This window comes from Suncus etruscus, chromosome 13 (assembly GCF_024139225.1).
Source record: "Suncus etruscus isolate mSunEtr1 chromosome 13, mSunEtr1.pri.cur, whole genome shotgun sequence".
NCBI classification, from domain to species: Eukaryota; Metazoa; Chordata; class Mammalia; order Eulipotyphla; family Soricidae; genus Suncus; species Suncus etruscus.
The window spans coordinates 84,959,659-84,980,181 of record NC_064860.1 but is presented as its reverse complement, the minus strand read 5'-3'; the positions used below and the strand labels follow the sequence as shown (position 1 = coordinate 84,980,181).

At 31.5% G+C, this 20,523-nt stretch overlaps 1 non-coding gene across 1 annotated transcript; it reads right to left on the bottom strand.

Annotated features, from left to right (window-relative positions):
- Positions 1 to 7,140: 7,140 nt before the first annotated feature.
- LOC126026503 (U2 spliceosomal RNA) lies at positions 7,141 to 7,330 on the bottom strand. The gene has a single exon (XR_007501748.1). It is a non-coding gene; the product is annotated as a U2 spliceosomal RNA (small nuclear RNA).
- Between the last annotated feature and the right edge of the window lie 13,193 nt (positions 7,331 to 20,523).

Sequence of the window (20,523 nt, the reverse complement as noted above, 5' to 3'; positions counted from 1 at the left end):
ACCGCAGTCCTTCCTTGGCTAGCACTTGCAAGGCAGACAGCTTACCTCTAGCGCCACCTCTCTGGCCCCTCATCTTTTTCTTTTAAAGTATAAGGTGACAAACATACCAGAAATAGCTGCTTAGTTGTGTAAGACTCTACATGTCCCCTAAAAAAGAAGACCAAGACAGGTAAAAATCTTCAAAAGTTAGTAATAAACATAGCTGAAAATGCAGAATGAAAGATTTTAATTTCTGCCTTTTTATCATTTCAATAAAGTTTCAATTTTGGTTAATTATTTAGCAGCCAGTCAGCTTTAATAGACTTTCTTTGGAAATTCCTTCTATATTGCACTGAACCACAAAGCAAGAGTTCTAACTAGCTAATTTTATTAGGATGAAATTAGCAGTTGGGGCCTAAAATAACATCCAAGCCTTCTTTTTATTTAGATCAAGTGAGGAAGCACCACATAAGGCTCCTATAGTAAGGTTCCAATTGTCAGAAGAGTGTTGACAGCCTTGCCTTTGATGACAAGAAAGTGTAGTATAAAAGACATATTTAAAATCCTTATAATAGAAAAAATAATTTTTTAGTAAAAATAACCCCTTTCAAAATTGCTTTAAAAAGCTATGGATAAGTATTCAAAGTTTGAAAGGTTAAAACAAGGGCAAAGAACTTTCTTAAAATATTTTTACAATAATATTTCTCTCATTGTGTCTGTGGAATCATTCCTCTTTTATTCTTTAAGTTTGAACTTTACATTTTTCCTTCTGAACAATAAATATTTGATATAATTATTCATTAAAAATTAATTATTGACATTCAACAGTGGATTCTCACAAAACAAATGATTAATACAACCCTTTCAACTTTTAAAAGAAAAGTTTCTTTGGTAGAATATTTTACATTTATAGAAGGAATATCATTGAGTTCACTTTTTATGAAAGCTAGAATTTATTCCTAGAAGAAATTGGAATGAATTTAAGACAATTATTGATCAATACAGGTGGAAATCACAGAAATAAAACAAAGTAATGCTAACTATTCATTGATTGATATGAAATATTCTAACTTCCGTAAATATTATTTATTCAGGTAATATAAAGAGACTCTCCTTTGAGTATTTTGAAAAAGTACTGAATATTATCATTGAATATGCTACAAGGAGATAAATAATTCAATGTCCTTGTCCTTAAAGTATTGTAATTATAATAGCTATATCTAGAAATTGCTTACAATGTATGTATGTTTTATATTACAAATGTTATTCTGTTTAACTTGTTAAACCAATCTGTTTAACTTGATAAAACCTGGGCCAGGAACATAGCACAGTTAGCTGGAACTTTTTTTTTTAATGCAGGATCACTGGGTTAAATACTTAGTTCCATATGGTCCCTTGACACCAATCAAAGACTGCCATGACTGCAAGCACTGAAACACATGTTACTCTCCATACCAAAAAAAAAAAGCAATTTCTGTATTAAGTAGTTTTATTATGCCTTACCTTTTTAAATATATTTCAAGAAAATGCATCACATAGTGGCATAGCTGATCATAACACTTTTATAATACTTTTATTTCCAGATAAGTGCAAACTATTTTTTCAGTTATTGAAAAATAATAGAAAGAAATAATAAAATATAAAATGAAAGAGAAGAAAGAAATTGAAAAAGGATAAAAAATAAATAGAGTATCAAGGACATTTGGGAAAATTTTAGTTATCTCCCATGAAGTCATTATTAGAGTGGCAGGAGGTTTAGTAAGCTCGTTTTGTTAGCTGTCCTTTCTTTAAAATTGCTGTGTTCCTTTAGGGATGACAGCATTAAACAAATGAAGTCCAGAAGTTAATTCAATTCAAAAGCAATATGACTTTTAGATGCATGTACTCTAAAGAGCTTGGCTTGGCTTGGCTTGGTGGGGCTTGGCCCAAACTCTCCTCCTGAGATAGTTAGCTTTTTGCTCTGTGGGATGGATTACCCATGATTCTTTATGGCCTGGTTTGCATCTCGTTGGAGAAAAGAGTCTATTGATATAGCCTGGTTTGAACATGGCAACTTGTGGGGTTGTTATAGTTGCCAGGTCTTCCAGAATAAGGAGATATAAGGGGAGGGTTCCTGGCCTCGCTCCAAGAAGCCCTTGTGATATTAGCCCAAACGTCTCGCAGGGGTTCTTAAACTTTTTAAACAGGGGGCCAGTTCACTGTCCCTCAGACCATTGGAGGGTCTGACTATAGTAAAAACAAAAAGTATGAACGAATTCTTATGCACACTGCATATATCTTATTTTGCAATGAAGAAACAAAACCAATACAAATACAATATGTGGCCCGCAGGCCATAGTTTGAAGACCACTGGAAGGTTGGTCAGATTGATGTCCCCAAAAGGAATTGTAGTCAGTGATGAAACAGGGTCTCTGAAAAACGGCGATTCTGGGTGATGGAGACAGCAGGCATGGTTTCAGCACTGTAGGGCCTTGGTCTGCATTCTACTCACTTTCTGCTGCATGGGTTATGCCCTATTTCATTTTTAAAATTAAACTTAAGTGGAAAAATAAAATGCTAGGACTATTGCGAAACATCTAATACAGTTTTCACAAGGCACAGTACTCCAAAATATGAATAAAAAGGCAAAATGTGCTATCATTTACTAAAATTTATGTCAAGGGAATTCATCATTCACCCTTTCCTATCTTCCCATTCAATAATTTTCAGACTTACTTCTTCATTATATTCTTTAAATAATGACTTATTTAAAACACTAATTGGTAAGGTTACTGACACTGCTGTTCAATAAAGGTCAATATGAGTTTTTAAGTTCACAATTATGATATATCTATGTCATTATCCGTAACAGTAATGAGCCATTATCCATATATCTAGAGAACATGAAACATTGATAATAAAAATAATTTATTCTTCATCTATCTAGTCAAAATGGTAATTAAGGTTACATATAATGATTTACCCTACACAAAAGGTAGGCAGTATAAAAAGATACTTACCGAAGTCACAGAATATAACACTTTTATAAAATTGGGATAAATACTAGTATTTAAACGTAATATTAAAAAAGAATAATAATTGTGATCTTGAAGAAAAATAAAAAGAGTATCGCCAAAATTTTTCTGCAGATAAAAGAGGCGATTTCTCTTAATGTATGGGTTGAAGTTGAAAACTACAGTTATCAAAAACTTTGAAAGAAAGATATTGAAGGAAGAGTGAACCAAGTGGAAAACAAAATAAACCAGTCTGTGCATCTAATAGAAAAAAACGTACTGAAAATGCAGGACAAATGCTATTTAGGGAGTTAGAGAAGAATTTCAAAACATACTGTTTGAGGAGAAGGCAGCAATAAAGTCACGCCACTCATTTTTAATGACAGCTCGTGAAAGGGAATCCATTGAAAGCTTTTAAGAGCTGATAGACACAATTGATCTTTAGACCTGTTAATAAATTGAGATTAGAGACTTGCATGAGTGGAAACAGGTTATTTAGGAAAATATTGCAATAATCCAAGAAGATACATTACTGTGGTAACAATATAGAAGAAGAGTGTAAAAAGAAAAAATATTTCTCTTCATTTTTTTTACTTGTTTTTGAGCCACAGTCAGCTATGTGGACTTGGTCCTGAAGCAGAGTACAATTTTCAGACATCTCAAACGTGCAATGACACAGTTTTAATTGAATTATTAATGTTTATATACTGCCATAATTTCAAGTAAAGTTGAATCTAAATTTACTACAATGACATCAAGCAGCTTTTATTATATAACCATGAAAGCAAGGAACGGTTAAATACTTGTAGTCTACAAATTCAAACGATATTTCTTTATATTGTCTTTAGAACAAGGTATCTCTAAGTACAAATTATTACCTTATGCATATTAGATAAATCAATTTCTTGTCATTTGATCAAGCCCATGGGAATTTATCTATAGGATTAGACACTTTATATAAGTTTTCATGTATGTATAATTATGATAGGACTATGTATTCTAAGGGAAATTTTATTATGTAGTCTAATATCTTCATCACTATTAAAACCTTATAATATGTATATATGTTTATATAAATACATATTTCTAATAACTATGACATTTGCCATATATTTGTATATAAATATATATATACATTGAACGTTTTGCTATTTTGTCTATTAATGATTAGTGTGTAATATGATATTTTAGGCAGTTTTCTAGAACTACTGAAACATTTCCTTTAGAATAACACTAACTAATCCAGCATGAGAAATTTAAAATTTTTCCTCAATAGTATTCCCAAAATATGATGAAATCAGCAGTGTGCTAGATATCTCAAGTGGTTCTAGAAGTATATTGATAGCCTTTGATAGTCTGATGAATATTACAAAGGTGTGTATGTTTGCATATTTTTGATACTTAGCATTATTTATAAGCTGACAAATAACCATTGATAAGACATTGACTTTTCAAAATTGCACACTCTCCAGGAAATGACTTTCTTTTCTTTTTTTAATGCTGCTCAATACTGGTTCTGCATGAAAATAATAGGAAGCACTGTATAAAATATACAATGATCCACACGCAGGCTGTGAAAAATACAGTTTAGCATTACAGAAACCAAGACCCACAATTCCTTATTTTGAAATATGTCACACAAATTTCAAATGCAAAATTCTTTCTGGAAATCACTGGCATGCTATGAAAACACTTGGTTTTTATCACTCATGGCTTCTTGTTAGCTATATCAATGGCAGAGGTACTTAACAAAATAATCTTACACATTGCAAGGTTCTGCAGAGAAATATTTCCAACTCTGAAAATAAAAATGACTTTGGACATAAAAATGTCCTCAATCCCATTGCTCTGAGGCAAGATAATAAATCTCTATGAATTTGTCCCTGAGGAAAAATTTTCATTTTCAGAACACTTTGCCATTTTTATAATGGGGAAAAGAGCAATAAAATGCTAGTGGCAAAAAGCAATTCAAAAACACTACACACTGACTTCTGTGACCAAAGTTGATAGTGTCAGTAAAATTGTCCCTTTTCTTTTTGAACCAAAGAAACATGGTACTTATAATCGTTCTATTAATTATAAGGTTAAAAAACAAGAGTTTGAAACATAATATACACGCATGCAAACATCAATTATTTTTGTAGGAGACAGAAATTATTTATATTTAATGATAAAATTTACAGTATTTTTATTTTTCATAAGGATACTTATTCTGGATTATTTTTATTTTGTAAGTCCAAGGACCCCTGATTACTTTCTTTTATAGATAGAATTATATACAATTGACAGACACACATGTATAAACTCCAACTCAATATTTTTATTTGTAAAGAATATTAAGTAATATTTTTAAAGTCCTTAATTTATTCATATTTAGTGTTTAGCCAGCTGCAGTCCTCAGGCCAAATATAGTGACTTTGTTTTCTTGATGTTTTTGTATTTGTTTTATTATTTTTTAAATAAATTTTTATTGTGATAAAAGTGTATTACAAGTCTTTCACAGAATTATTTACGGTACACAGTGACAATGAATGAAGGGCATTCCCACCACCAGTATTGTCGATCCTCAACCCCTGTTCCCTGCATGTATCCCATATTTTCCTCCTTTATCCCCCAGAATACTAGTGTAACTGGTCTCCACTTTACATCTTGTTGTAGATTGGGTTTCTATTGTGTTGGCATTGACTTGGGGTTTGGTGTTCCAGTTTTATCATTTTTTATTTTCTCTACATGTTCATATGACTGGTCCTGGTATATTTCCCCCCCACTCAATTTATGAGGCTGAATTATTCAATGATTTTGTTGGAGTTAAAAGAGGATAAGGAAAAGAGAAGAAAAAATTCGGTAGCAACTACCAAAAAAAAGAAAAAAAAAGAGAAAAAAAAGAAAGAAAAGAAAAATGCACCCAGCAAAAAAAAAAAATACAAAAACAAAAAAACCCACTAAGTAATATTCACACGAGTGAAAAAGAAAGAAAGTGGAAGAAAAAAGAGAAAGAAAACAATATTAAAAACAGACAAAACAAAACAAGAAAAAGGAAAAAGGAGTGCTGGAGTGGCAGGGTTTGATGTTAGCCCCACATTTTTTTTTTTTTTTTTTTTTTTGCATAGGCACAGTAAGTATTGGGGAATAAAGGGAATTCCCATGGCCTAAGAGACTCAGAGTTTCTCCCCTCTTGAAGCATACTTTACTTTCATGGGAACAACTACTGGCTCCATATATACTCATTACCATATCCCAAGGTTTTTTTTTTTTTTTTTTTTTTGTGTGGTGCCAGGAAACTTTCCTCTCAGTTGTGGATGAGAAAATCAGGCCACTGAAGCTAGCAATCTTGGTAATTGCGCAGGTCATAGGACAAGTTCTAAGGTAGAGTCTTTACAGTTCTAGAGGTTCTGATCCATCTTTGTTGTTGTGTTCAGTCTTCTGTATCTTGTGCTACCTGTTATTGTTCAGTCCCTAGGATATTATGGTTCCAAAGGTTCTGCTCAGTCTCTTGTCAAAGTTGGGCCTCTGTACTAGGAAATCTTGATTTTTGTAAGAGTCCTGGGCTACAGGCTAGGGTAGGTTTTTCCTTATTGGTCCAAGGTAAGCTTTGCTCAGTCATGGTTGTCAAAGTCAGGTTTCTGTAGTTAGGGCTCTTATTTTTCATAGTTCAAAGATGATAGATCTTCTGATTTCCATTTAGTGGAGATTTCCCCCCAAGCCAGACTGGCCTTCAGGGCCAGGCCTGGTAACTTGGGCCCTGGGGGAATAGTGGGGGAGAGAAACTCCTCTCCTATGCATACACAAACTACAAAGGCAGGGACTGGGCTCAGAAGACTCCACATGCCAGGACTTCTGTGCCTCTTTGACTGGTATGTTGGGGGCTCTGAGAGGACAGCTAGCCATAGGCCCCCTGGGCTGACCACTTAGTCCAGGGGACTGAGATCCCCCCATGCCAGACTGGCCTTCAGGGCCAGACCTGGTAACTCGGGCCCTGGGGGGAGGGTGGGAAAGAGAAACCCCTCCCCTATGCACGCTGGACCCCATTCAGCCGTCCTGTTCTTACTAGTGTTCATTTTCAAAATATGACATGTTCATATAGAGCAATAAATTTAAAATGTTTGAATAGGTTTTTTTTTATATCTACTTATAATGCACGTGATTTCCTTAACCTAAATTTTTTTTTTGTGTATGCACTGTTCCTGGAGGTACAGAAATACCAGGTCAATGCGTGGAATGGATGGAGCAAGCTCCTATTCCAGTTCCTAGTGCCAAAATCCATTTAATATATTGTCATTGGATAGACAACGTATCAGATATTAAACTGATAAGAACAGATACTACACTTGATCTTAGCCAAAAGGCCGAGAAGCGATATAACCTAACTTTTTTACATGTAAAATAAATAAGAATATTGACCAAAGACATAGTGATAAGGGTTAAGGCGTTTGCCTTTTGTGCATCTTATTCTGATTAGATCCCTGACATCAACTATTATAACATGATCACCTGAGAACTGTCAAAATAGATCTGGGAATAAAACTTAAGTTTCAATAGTTGTGGTACCTCATGAATGAAAAGCTGCTATTATAGGTTTTCAGGATCTAAAGTGAAAATGAAAAAAAAAAAATAAAGTGAAAATGCATACAAATTACATAGAATGCCTCGCACAGAGTATATACACAATAATAATTGAGTTAATGTCATCCTAATAAATACTATTTTATGATATTCCTGTTGAAAAAAGACAATGATATTAAAAAGCATAAGCTATAATTCAAAAGACACAAAATGTTGAAAATGTTGAAAAATATTAGAATGATGGAAAACTATATACAATGTTTGAAAGGAAAATTCAAGAGTAAAATTCTATTTATTTCATTAGCAATGCATGTATATATAAATTTATATATTTATATAAGAGCACAATGTAAGGGGACTTGATTTAGACCTCATGTGATTGAACATTGACAGTCCAATCCCATAGCCCAAATCCCAACTTTAGAACTGGCACAGTTCCCTGCAGCAGCACCAGGAATCAAACTCTCCTGGGGAAGTTGGTAATCACTCTTGCATCAACTTGCACCAACGTAGGTTTATATGACATCTTGACAACGAGGAGATCACAACTGATCTAATGGTGAAATAAAACCAGAAGACAATCTGTCCTTTGATCTGTGCAAAAACCATGATCAATAATTACAGAAGACTGACTAAAACAACCGTGACTGAACAGAACTTCTAGAAAAATAAAGGACTCTATCCTAGACTTAGTCCTAGGATCTATGCAAAATGACAGAGAACTGATTTTGATAACCAAGACTGAGCAGAATATTTCGGAGCAATATAAAGAAATTCCTTGGGGTTCCACAATGAACATGACCAGATCCTGTGATCTGGTCTCATGACAGTATGCTTCAAGGGTGGAGACACCATGTATCTCTAAGGCCAGAGAAATTTCCTTTCTAATTTCCCCAGTAATTACTATGGCCTATGCAAACAAAAACAAAAACAAAAACTTCCCATACCAGCTCCCCATTTTTTCTTTTTCTTTCTTTTCTTCTTTTAAAATTGTATTTATAGTTTTAGACAGTGGATCCCACTCACCTGCATTTTTTTTAACAGAACCATAGAACATGAATCATCTTGCTTTGCCTCATATTTATCTATCTTCCTACAAATTGTGAAAAAAAAAAGTGGATGGAACCAGGGCAAAGGGGTCTCATGAGCTGGAAATCAAAAATGATCAGACCTAAATACCCAAACCAAAATGAACGAGAATAGAATCAAGAGACCCAAATTACAATAAGCTATACACAAAAGGGACCAGTTTCACTAGTAGTCCAGGTGGCTATGGGTGGAGATATGGGACACATACTGGGAACAGGAGTAGAGCAAGGTCAACACTGGTGGTGGGAATGGCCCTAAATCATGGTCACTATGTACCTTAAATATAATTGAGAAAAACTTTTCAGCAACAAGAGTAGAAGAGTTAAATGAAAACAGGACATTAATTCTCCAAGCTGATCTCATAACCTAAATGACACTTTTACATATACAATTATCTTATTACTAATTCATGTTGGTTTCAATAACATTATAAAAAGAACACATTTTCATCATATATATGTCAGTTAATTATTATAACAATTTTATATTTATTTATATATTTGCATTAAATATATTTAATAATGAATAGATGCACTATACAGTGTATTGCAATGCACATGTTATAAACTGAGATTCCCACATAAATAATATCTCTATTTTGAAAACTACAGAATAATATATAAGTTTAAGATTTCATAATAAAAATACTAAACATATAGTAAATATATGCAAATTGCAACATTAATATACAACATGAAAAAACATTAAAAGTAAATATACTGTTTAGAGATATAAGTTCAAATTTTCAAAACATAGATGGAAATAATATATTATGGATTCATTAAGATATAAAAGAATATGAAATTTGTTATATACCAAATATTTTATATCTTCTATAAAATAGTAAAACACCAGAACCAAGTCAATATAGCATTATATATACTATTATAATACAGCACCAATTATTGGTAATATTTGGTAAGTTTAAAATTGTGCATCTTCTTTTGGGGGGATTTTGGGCCACACCTGGTGATTCTCAGGTGTTAGTCCTGGCTATGTGCTCAGAAATCCCTGGCTTGAAGGACAATATGGGACACCAGGGATAGAACTAAGGTCTGTCTGGATCAGCTCCATGCAAGGCAAACGCCTACTGCTGTGCTATTGCTCAGACCCCCAAAATTGTGCATCTTTTCTTCGTGTAAATAATTTTATTAAGTTAACTTCTAGTGAGATTTTGTGAAAATAATTAAGAGAATATTATTTAATAGTAATTACTATGAGAATATTATAACATTATATTATATATTATATTATACTTCACTAATTATGTGACACTAACACAGAATGTTGGAGAAATTTAATTTTTGCAAGAGACCCAAAGGAGCTAAACTGCAAGGAATATTTTTATCTCTCAGAAATTAGGGAGTTAGCTATGTCAATCTTACAAGAATCTGACTGTGGTTCCAGAAAGTCTAAAAATTTCAGTGCTAAAACATATTCTACTAAGGGCCATTTTAAGAGGCTTTATAAACCAGATGTTACAAATTCAACATTTAGAGTTTATTACCAAAATGATTTATTAAGAGAATCCATATATTTTTAATTTAAAATGTTATTACTGAAAACATAAATGCTAATGTTAAAATGATGAAATCAAACATATTAAACTGAAATTCAAAAAATAACACAATGGTACCTCCTTTGTGCTTATAGGCAAACATCTGTTTCTATAAGAAGCTACAAAACATAAACTTCTTTACTATCTACAATGACTTTATTGTATTTCCTGTTTATAATTTGACTTGCTTTATAATAAGGTAATTGTATAAGTAAAAGTGTCATTTAGGCTATGAGATCAGCTTGGAGAACTAAAGTCCTTCTGTTTTCATTTCACTCTTCTACTCTCGTTGCTGACAAAGCAGATTTGTAGAGAAACAGAAGGAGAGCTCGCTGCCCTCTCTTTGGTGTCATCTTTCAGTCATAATGTTGGATTAAGGTGCCTTCTGCTTGACTGTAATGGCTAATGGAGGACCTAATCAAATTAAAAAAAAATTACTATTACACCAAGGAAAGTCTATTTCTCAGTGGCATGGTAGGGGATATGAGAATGGAAACTAGCTCTTTATATCTTTACTCTTTATACTTTGATTTTCCAACCTTTGCTTTTAAAAATATATACACATAGAAGATAGAAAAAAATTAAATATATTTAAGAATATGTATTTCCAGAGGTACAGTGATGATACAGGTTGATAAACATGTTCAGCATATTATTTACATCTATTATTTTTACTTACTTATTTTGGCTTGGGAGTACATCTACTTGTGTCTGAGATAACCCCTGCCTGTACTTTAAATTCTGCTTGCAACATATACAAAGCTTGCAATATATTTTCATTCAAAATAAAAATGTGGAAAGTACTTTTGAAGACAGTTTTGATTTTCATCAACAATAGTTTAAAACATTTAAAGCCAAAGATATTATAAGTTAATGTTATATATGCTATTTATTACTAGGAAAAACAGGAAAGATAACATTCTTCACTCAAAATAGAACCATTGCCTAGACTAACAGACTGTTCTGTACAATATCATACTCATTTGAACTATATTACTAATTACAACAGATGGTATAATTAGATGAACAAATTAATCATTAATTACAGAGCACTTTTCCTAAGGCTTTCAGAAATAAAAATATTCACTCTATGGAATATATTTGTAAAATCTCATCCAATAGTCCAGAAACTAAAATGAGTGACAAAAATAATTATTTCCTTGTAACTATAAATCACAAACTACATGCATTCTTTTGCCATTAAAAGATTGGAATACTTATTGTAAAAGTTGATTATCAGAATCCACAAAATTACAACTGACTATTGCTGGATTAAAACATATAGCTACAACAGTAGGCATAGTTAAAACAAAGCAATTATGGGGCTGGCGTGGTGGCGCAAGTGACAAGGCATCTGCCCTGCACACTAGCCTAGGATGATCCCCTGGCATCCCATATGGTCCCCCAAGCCAGGAGTTATTTCTGAGCACATAGCCAGGAGTAGCTCCTCAATGTCACTGGGTGTGGCCCAGAAATCAAAACCAAACCAAGAAAGGAAAACAAAAAACAAAGCAAAGCAAATATAACTTGGCCAATCTTTTGAGGTTTCTATTTTATTCCCACGATTTTCAACAAGTGCCTTTTATGCAATAGGTTTATGCATGGTTTTATGTGCTATAGTCACAAGGTTTAACAAGGTAGAAACTATCTAATACTTTGGTTACTAACAATGAAGATAGAGAAGTGATAAGAAAAATAGAGATATATATTTACACATTAAGTGCTATGAAAAGAAAGAGTAAAATAAAAATAAAAGGAGAAAAGCTGCACAAAATGTAGCAAAGTTATCTTTCTTTATGTTGCATAAGAATATGAAATATGAATATGAAAACAACTGGTTATATTGCCTATTGTTGCATAAAGAAAGTTTCAAATAAATAACCTATGTTACACTGTTCCTCAAGTTAGAAAGATTTGGAAATATTTGAGATTAAAAATAATTCCTGTGATCTAAAATGAGGCTAGCATGTTGCTCAAAACAAATACCTATGGGGACAATAAAAACCAAATACATTATTTTTTTCTTTTTCTGTCAGGAGAGATATGCACAGCAGGAGTATATGTCAATATTATAGGTAGGAATAATAATATAACTTGGTACATATTTTAATTTATTCATTAAGGAAAAATATATCTTAGACTAGTGTAAAAATTAAGAAAATACTAGATTTAGATATGCAAGAGGCTAAAACCAATTGGAAAAAAGTCCAAGTCAAAGAAGACTTCTGGTGTTACATATGGAAAATAAAAAAATTGAAATATAATCCTTTTACAGGAATCTTGGAAAGAGGTAAATTAGAACAACAGTACATCAAAGTTTCATGTCTGACTTCCAAGGTTTGAGGATGACTGAAATTTTTGGGGGGATGTAGGTAAAAATATAACATCAGCAAATAAGTTAGTAGTAGGTAACTCAGGGTGCAGCTATAATTGCAAATTGTATCACAGATGCTATGGACATAAATATTTAAGTTGCATAGATGGAAACATAAAGCAATAATCTTGGAACATTGTGACTACATATAGAACTTAATAGAAAATTAGCATCAGAATAGGATGTGAAGTTCATGTTGGTAGTATAAATCATTAAAAAAACTTCTTTTACTGTAAATAATATAGATGCTGCTAGAAAGTTTTGAACTGTTAAATACTTAGTGTTTTTTTTTTAATAATACTTATTGTATTATAGAAGAGACTGGAGGCTGAAAGAAATTGCAGCAGGCAAGACATCTGCCTTGCACATATTGGACTTGGGATCAATCCTTGGCTCCCCATATGGTCCTCTGAGACACAGATGTGATTCCTGAACAAAAAGCCAAAGTAAGCTGAGCACACCACTTGGAGTTCACCCTTCTAAAAACATTTTAAAAGAAACAAAGAAATATAGGCTGAAAAGTAAGTCTGTCAGATGTTGCTGCAGATCTAGGTGAAATGTAGCTAATATTGGGAACATTTAGAAGCAAACTAATTCAGTATTGTAGATGTAGAAATAAAGATTGTGTGAGAAAGTAGTTGGGAAGTGTTAGGTAAAATACTTTGTCAGGAATGATTTCTAGGAACTTAAGGGAATTATATATATCCAGGAGAATTGGTAAAAATGGTAAATAGTAGGTTAGGCTGATTTCACTTCTGTGCAATATAAGAACATAAAATTGATGAACAGGCAAAACAAAATAAGATGATAACTAGTAGAGTCTAAAGAATAACATTTCATGATGCATAGATTTCTTGAGAAGAATGAAATAAGAAGGATACAAAGTGGTAAAATTTACCTCTAGAAGTAATTTTAATCAAAAGCTTTCTCCAAATGGAGTAAGGTAAGAAATTTGGGAGTGAAGCAAGAGCAACTCTGAGGTATGAAAACATAGACCTTTAAAGAAAGTTTCCGTGGGATAATAGTCAGATCTAGGTCAGATCTAACTTAAATTAGAATTTAACTTAGCCTATGGAGTTAAGGAGTGCACTTGTCTAGGGAGGAAATACAAACTTCAATGTGAAAGAAAATTTTTAACATAAACAGAATGTATGTTTTCTTATTGATATCTATCAGAACATTGTTTTCATTTCTGTCCTCGTTCACCCTGTTTCATCTTGTATTCTTGGCAGAGAATTTTAGAAGGATAAAATCAGGGGGTGTGGAGTGGGAAGGGAAAAATAATGACAAGTGGAAATTTAGGTCACGTTTACTAATAAAAAGGAACACTTCACAAAAATATACACCACGTATTTTTCCTTTTGGCCCAAGTAACTTAAGAGAAGAAATATCTATGACCCTGATTCAAAGCTACTCCATGACTCTCTGAAGAGATACCAATCTGACCAAACCCCAGGTATGTTAGTATTTGAGCTGATATCATCAGGCATTTTTTCGAGTGAGTTTGGGCACCTTTTCTCCATCACCATTTCATACTTTCAGGAGACCTGGAAATTGTAACTACAACTATAAAATGTGTAGAGTCAGTAAGAGTACTTTAAATTTATAGACCACACTGCATCATTCATGGCTACATGACAAATTCATTGATTTAATATGGTAATCCTCATAAGGACACATCAGTTTAGATGCCAATGTGTAGCTGAAGTCACTTACTGTTCAGAAACAAATGAAGTAACAGAATGATCAGCTAGCAACAAATGAAAAAATATTCAATAGAAATACTTTTCAAAATAAAGCAGTCATATGGAACATAATATACCTTGAGAAAAATAATTCTGGCCAACATCTCAACATTGTTCTTTATGAGTAAACTCTTTAAAGTCTACTGTATGAACAAAATATTACATAGGAATCTATAAACTGCATTAGAAGCAGTTTAGCCAAATAAAATATTGGGTAACTTAATTAAAGCTTATCTACAACAAAGCTGTCAAGTGGGAAAAAGTGAGCCTTAGTGTCTCATAAAAGACATTCTGTTGGTATTTTTATTCATGTTCCTATAACTTTTGGAATTCCCAAAAATAGTCATTTCTGTATAAGGCACTGATATAACTTCACAAGGAAATAAAAATTTAACCTTATCAAAAACTGGGAAGAAGAAATGCACAGACATTTCTTTAAAGAAAATCTACAGATGGGCAAAAGGCACCTGAAAATAATGATCTACATTATTCATCATCAGAGAGATGCAAATCAAAACAATGAGATTTCACATCACAGCACAGAGACTGGTGCACATGACAAAGAACAAGAACAAACAGTGAATTCAGGGAGATAAGGACTTTCACTCACTGCTGGTAGAAATGTTGAATGGTCTAGATATTTATATTCCATGTGACCCAGCAATACCACTCTTGAAAATGTACCGTAGGGAAACAAAAGCATAATGTCAAAAAGTTTTGGCACTTCTATGTTCATTGCAGCACTATTCATAATAGACTGAATCTGATAACAAGCCAGTGACAGATCAGATGAGTAGATAAAGAAAATATGGTACATCTACACAATGCAGCTGTTAGGAAAAATGAGTCATGAAGTTGCTTATACATTAATGTATATGAAGAGTATTATGCTGTGCAAAATGAGTCAAAGTCATTTGTGGGTTATAAACATTGTATGATAATAATACCCAAAGACAACAGAGGTAAGGACCAGGAGGACTAATCAATGACTGTTAGTTATCTAGCTTAGCAGAAACTGGCAATGAAGCTTCTATTAGTTATTTATGCAAACTTCAAAAGAACCAAAATTACATTTCCAAAGAAATAGAAGTGAGCCAAATCTGTACTCTTCTGTAACTTACAAAGTCCAAAAAAGGTTTAATAAAGTGCATAAACTTAATATTAAGTTTTTTCTAAAACTTATAAATATTTTATATATTTATATAAATATATTATGTAACATATAATATACATATTGATATAAAATATATAAATATGTGTCCACACTAATAAATATAATAAATATATCTGTATATATTATATATAATTACAATATAATGTATTGCACTTATAATTTAATTAATATTGCATTTATATTATATAATGATTGCAATATATAACATATATCTTTATATAATATATATTAATAACATTAACATTTATATATTTATAATTTCAATATGTATTTATACATATAAGTGAATATTTATATATAAACATAAATATTTATATATTGTATTATATTATATCATATATGAAAAATATTTTTAAAAGCATATTTAAAAATCCAATATGCTTCTTCTGTGATACTCATTATTTTTGATGGATACTTACCATGATACTGTACAGTTCTTGTTGTCTTAAAGACAGGAAGTTAAATAAGTGAATTGGTAATCATGAATATTAAATTAAGAAAAATTCAATTTTAGTTATTTTTGCTTTCATCTAATGAAGTTACTTAGACACTCAATAAGCCAACACATTGATTTATTTGCATGCAATTTTAAATAAAGTTAAAAACACTTTGTTTACCAACTAATTTTAAATACATGATTAAAATATTTATTATCAAAAATATTTGTTTGCTTAAAATTAAGAAAGAAATAGTAATTCAGTATTTTTGAATAGAATTAACTTTTTTCATAAATCAATTAGATTGCATTTTGAATCATAAATGTATATCTCAGGCTTAATTATAGATAAAACAATTATTTAAGTCAATATTTAATTGTAAAAAAATAACCTAAAATCTGTGATTCCTGAGCTTAGTGCCAGGAGTAAACCCTGATCACTACCAGAATGATCCCAAAGCCAAAAATGAAAGACATATAATTAAAATAAAAAATTAATTTATCTATTGAAAAACCTAATATTTCTTCTAATCTTACTATTAAGTATAATGTCTCAGTTCTCTTAATTCCTGAACACAGAAGTAGGAGTAAACCTAACCATTTTTGGATATGGCTCCCAAGTAAATTAATAACATTCAAAAACACAGAATATCTCATGGCTTTATAGAGTATGAACTTTGCATTCATATATTCTAGTTGATATGCAATTAGACAATGGGACTATCTGTAATTTACACTCTATTACTTGTTATTTATTATAAAAGAATAAAGAATTAACCCTATAAAACATAAATGAGAAAGCAAAATGTTACACCACAGCATGAAATTATTTGAGCAAATATATCTAATCAATCTATCAGGCAAAAGTGGTTTAAATATTCTATAACCTACAAATAATGTAAAATTTATGGTATTTTTTAGATCTTATTCGATGTGGTTTCAGAAGATATTAGCTTCAGGACTTTTTTTATTAATAATTTTTATTTTGACCAAAGTGGTTTACAAATCATTCACGGTAGTATTTTACGTACATAGTGACATTGAATCAGGGGCAACCAATGTTGTCCTCCCTCCACCCCTGTTACCAGCATGTATTCCATATCACCCCTCCTTTGCCCCTGGGGCTGCTAGTATAAGTGGTCTCTTCTGGGTTTAGTTTGTTATAGACTGGGTATCGATTCTGTTGTAGCAGGGTTTTCTTTTTATTAAGGATTTAGATTTTAATATGTGACTATTCTTTTAATTTTTCTAGCAATTGCAATGACACAAAATAAGACAGTATTTGAGAAACTTGATTTTTTTTAAAGAAAAAACATTATGAAAATATGAAAGTTGGAAAAATGGCATGAAATAGTTAAAGAATATATTTGAATAACTGAAGTCTTAGATTTGTTCTAATTTATCATGAGACATGAATCTCCTTTTCATATAGTAGTCAGAAGAAAACATCTTTGAAGTGATGTTCTCTTTCTCATTATAGGACCAGGGCATTACATACTCTCCATGCGATGTTTATTTAACTTTTTATATATTTAAATAAATGCTAATTTAAGTTTAATCAGTGAAAACCAGAAGCAGTAACATAGCTATTTGAGATTCAGGGAATGTTTTCTTGTAAAGACATGCTTTTTTGTTTTTTTTTTCCCCTTTATAAAGAATGAGGACTGGTAGAACCAAGATCATTGGTATGCCATATTGAGTATGAGATTTTTCACTCTTTAATAGGTATGTGTTGAATTCTTTTCATGAACTACTGCTCAGAGGTTGTTAATAAGATAAGTTAAGTTCTTAAAACGCATGCACAAGTGCTCCACTCAGTGAAGTGGTGAGATTTTACCAACATGTTGTCTAATAGCTAATCTGTCTCAGTTTTGTAGCTCATAGTTTTTTGCCACCTATTCTACTGCATTAAGTAAAGAAGAATGCAAATGAAGTGTGAAATATTAAAGACAACTTGGAGTCCCACTATTCCCCACAGTATAGTTTCACATCTAAGTAGTATAATGTTTTAGCTTGTTGTTTTACAGTGTGCTAATTTCCTTGGAGAATCTAAATTTCTATTTCTATTTCTGGGTGTCTTTTTATTGTTCAATTTTTGTATAAATTTTATTTATATAGGTTTTAGAAAGGGTTTGAGTATAGGTTACAAATTGTTATAGATTTTCTGTGATGACACAGGTAGGTAAACAGTTTGTCCTGGATCAGAGAAGTAACACAGTCATTAAGATACTTGTAACCAACCTTGGTTCATTCTTGGCACAACATGATCTCCTGAGTACCACTAGGGATAACTTAAAAACAAGGAGCTTGTAGTTGTCCTGCAGAGTATGGCCAGTAGCCTATACAAACAAAACAAACACACACAAACACACAAACACAAACACATTCTCCCTAGTTTTCCTCTTGAAGAAACCTAGTATTTTGTTTATTATATTTTTGGTACATACCTGGCTGCACTCAGGGCTTATTCCTAATTATGCACTAAAATATTCACTCCTAGAAAGTTTGGGGGCCATATGGAGTCTCAGAGATTAAACTTGAGAAGTCAATAATGTGCAAGACAAATTGCCCTACTTATTATAATCTCTCTCTGGATCCCAAAAAACTAGTTTTAAGGATAAGAAAAAGTTGAGAAAATATGAAAAAGAGATGATTTATTAACAATCATTCTGTAATTATGTCATAATTTTGAAACTATTATTTTTAAAAAGATGATGTAAAATTAATATTTCCTAATAACCAACAGTATAGTTTTGTGTGTGAATTATAATTTGGTGCCTGACATTTTGGTCTGAACTTTTGTCAGTGTGATAAGCTTTATTATTTTCAAGTAATTCTAAAGGTCAAGTAAATGCACGCATAGTCCAGAACCAATAGGTACCTTGAGCATTCAGAAACACTCATGAGTATGCTGTCTATCCTTTTCTTCATTACACATTCACCATGAGTCTACCGTTTTTAAAATAAATCAAACACATCCAAACTTTGTATAGTCAAGCTCTTTTTAGGGTACTTAAATATCTGTCAAATGTGTAGAGAAAATGGTCTTTCCTCTGCTTTTTCTAGTGATGGTACAGACGATAAGAATTTGCCAAAGTCTTAGAAGAAAAGATAGAGTGTTTCTGAAAACAGATGCATAAGTATGCTTCTGAACTCTTCAGAAAAAAATGGAATAAAGAAAATGATTTTTCTAGGTGCACCTCAGCTAATAGAAAATGGTTGGAAATTACCAAGAACTATTGTAAAATATGTATGCTATTATATTGAGAAAATTAACTTGCTATCTTTCTTGATGCACATGCTCACCATGCCATTTCATATTACTGAAAGGGATCTTACTTGTATTGCACATATTTTATTTAAGATGTTTAAATACAGCAATGTTAAAGATTAAAAATAAAATTAATGTTTACAGATAAAATCTTTGAATAGTAAAGATCTAGTATCTTTTCTGTATGAATTTATGTTATATGTTTTCTTGAAATACTCATTTGTCAAATTTTTTCTTATTTCAGTTTGTTTCAACTTTCCTAAATTTTAAAGCTATTCTAACAATTTAGAAAAACAGCACAAATTTTGCCTATACATACATATTAGTTCTTGTCTTTATTAATATGTATTTGTTGATACAATCAGAATTAAATATAGTTTCCCAGTAGGTGAAGGAAAAAGAGTATATATAATATCACAGATCTAGATTTATTTAGATTTTAGTCTATTTATATTTCTATACTGAAATATAATATTTTGGAAAACAAACACCTTTCTTCCTGAGTGTGGATTAAAAGTACATGTATGCATGTAACAGGAGAGTAAGTTTGGTAGCATCTATAATGTGTATGTGTGCACAGTGAAATATTTAAGATAATGCATATGAAGTTCACATGAAAGAAAGAGATAGAAAGAAAGAAAGAAAGAAAGAAAGAAAGAAAGAAAGAAAGAAAGAAAAGAAAGAGGAAAGAAAGAGCAAAAAAAGAAAGAAAGAAAGAAAGAAAGAAAGAAAGAAAGAAAGAAAGAAAGAAAGAAAGAAAGAAAGAAAGAAAGAAAGAAAGAAAGAAAGAAAGAAAGGAAGGAAGGAAGGAAGGAAGGAAGGAAGGAAGGAAGGAAAGAAAGAAAGGAAAGAAAGAAAGAAAGGAAAGAAAGAAAGAGAAAGAAAGAAGGAAAGAAAGAAGGAAAGAAAGAAAGAAAGAAAGAAAGAAAGAAAGAAAGAAAGAAAGAAAGAAAGAAAGAAAAGAAAAGAAAGAAAGAAAGAAAGAAAGAAAGAAAGAAAAAAAGAAAGAAAGAAAGAGAAAGAAAGAAAGAAAGAAAGAAGAAAAAAGAAAGAAAGAAAGAAAGAAAGAAAGAAAAAAGAAAGAAAGAAAGAAAGAAAGAAAGAAAGAAAGAAAGAAAGAAGAAAAGAAAGAGAAAAAAGAAAGAAAGAAAGAAAGAGAAAGAAAGAAGAAAGAAAGAAAGAAAAAAGAAAGAAAGAAAAAAAGAAAGAAAGAAAGAAAGAAAGAAAGAAAAAGAAAGAGAGAGAGAGAGAGAGAAAGAAAGAAGAAAACAAAGAAAATTATGAATAAATAAAATACGTGCTTGGTGACTGCACATTTGGTGGGGAAATTGCCCTGCAATC